The sequence below is a fragment of the Saccostrea echinata genome, unplaced genomic scaffold, assembly GCF_033153115.1.
Source record: "Saccostrea echinata isolate AGI-Se365-2 ecotype Australia unplaced genomic scaffold, CSIRO_AGI_Sech_v1 ptg000007l, whole genome shotgun sequence".
Classification (NCBI taxonomy): Eukaryota; Metazoa; Mollusca; class Bivalvia; order Ostreida; family Ostreidae; genus Saccostrea; species Saccostrea echinata.
In genome coordinates, this window is record NW_026889756.1 from 2,399,983 (window position 1) to 2,401,773 (window position 1,791).

Genomic DNA, 1,791 nt, shown 5'->3' on the forward strand with positions numbered 1-1,791 from the left:
TGTAATAAAACTAAACCTTAATGTTTTTGTGATTTAATGTAATTTTTTATCTACTTGGTATGTTTGTTCTTTAATGAACTAATAAAATTTTGAATTAATGGAAATTTCATTTTTTTAAAGACCATTTCAGAAATTGTCATCATTAAACAACAACGACGTTCTGTGCTGTGTAACAATTACCAACATGCAGATGAGAATTTTGTATACAAAAGATAAGAGAATATTGCCCAAATTGGTTGTGAGTATGAAAATATCATCAACATTTTTCTTTTTCAACTGAATGCTTTTTAGAAACATTCGGTCAAAAATATCTTACGTATAAAAGAAATAGGCTTTATATCAGTGAAAAATAATTAAAGCAATATATTTACTTTGCTATGTTTTTCAAATTAACCAACTATCGAATTCACTTGAATGTCATTTATGTGTATACTCACTCGAGAAATATTCACAGAGAAACTCGAGCTGAGGAGACGTCACAGTGAATCTAAGGTACTTTGACAAAAATATGACGATATAAGGGAGCGATGAATTCAAGAATTCAAACCTTGAGTGTATTTTTGCGGCTTTTAAAAGTGTAAAATGGAAAGTAAGGAATTTTTTTTTTCAGTTTTGTGTGAGTTATCAGCGTGTTTATCAGACAGAACTACACTTAAACATATTTTTCATGATGCGCCAGCGCTATCAATATGCTTAATTGACAAGTCTGTGTGATTAACACACCAATAAATCACACAAAACTAAAAAAAGTGCCTTTTGTAATGTTTTGTACGATGGCAATAGTATAAAGTAAAATAAAAATAATATATTTTAAAACAATCTTATAAAAAGGAGATGTTAAGATTTTACCTGCCACTTGAAATTTGTTTAATTGAATTTGAGGGCATTTCTTAAGAACATAAACATTTTATGACACATACTTTATTTTTACCGATAAACTATGGGGTTTTATTGTTTTGTTTGTTTGTTATTTTTGGAGGGGGTGTTTTTGATTTTTTTTGTTTTGTTTTTCTTTCTTTTTGTTTTGTTTTTTCTTTTATAGAAGGGAAAAAAAGATTTTTTTTCTAGTATTTTTCTAAACCTTTGAAAAACAAATATAGGACTGGTGTAGATTTATATTTATTTAGTTGAATGGTACATCTTTCTTTCAAATGAAACACTTCGTTGGTGATTATTGAGGAATTCGATATCTTTCTTAGTGTATTTCTAAACTCATATAATTTTGAATTATTTGAATTGACGAAATTATGACATCACATGCAAAGTCATGTTTAGTGAGGATAAAAACGATAGTTTTGTAGCATGGAAATTGCATTAAATCCTTGTTTGTTTGTTTTTTTCAAGATTTTGCTATGCTTAAAATCCATTCAGTCTTTAATCGATTGCGTGTATGGTTATATGTTTAAATCCTACTTCTCAGATACGATTTAAATTTTGTTACAAAAACTTTTAAGAATGTAGTATTAATATGTATAGTTTTGTGAACTATAAATTACGAGATTCACTCTTTTGAAATACCACATTAAATATTTACCAGCTCATCTAAATGTTCATTAAATAGCAGAGTTCTAAATGAATGTACTTAATAGAAGAAGACGATTTTCATTTTAATGAATCATTCTAAAGTTAAAGACTTGAATCATTCTTGAATGATGAATCATTTCAAAATATTATCTTATAAAATATTATCAAAGTTTGCTTGAAGAGAGAGCTACATACAAATAGTATATTGCTATGCAATTCAGAAGTCATTTATTTCAAGACGTTATTAATTTTTAGACTAGGTAAAAC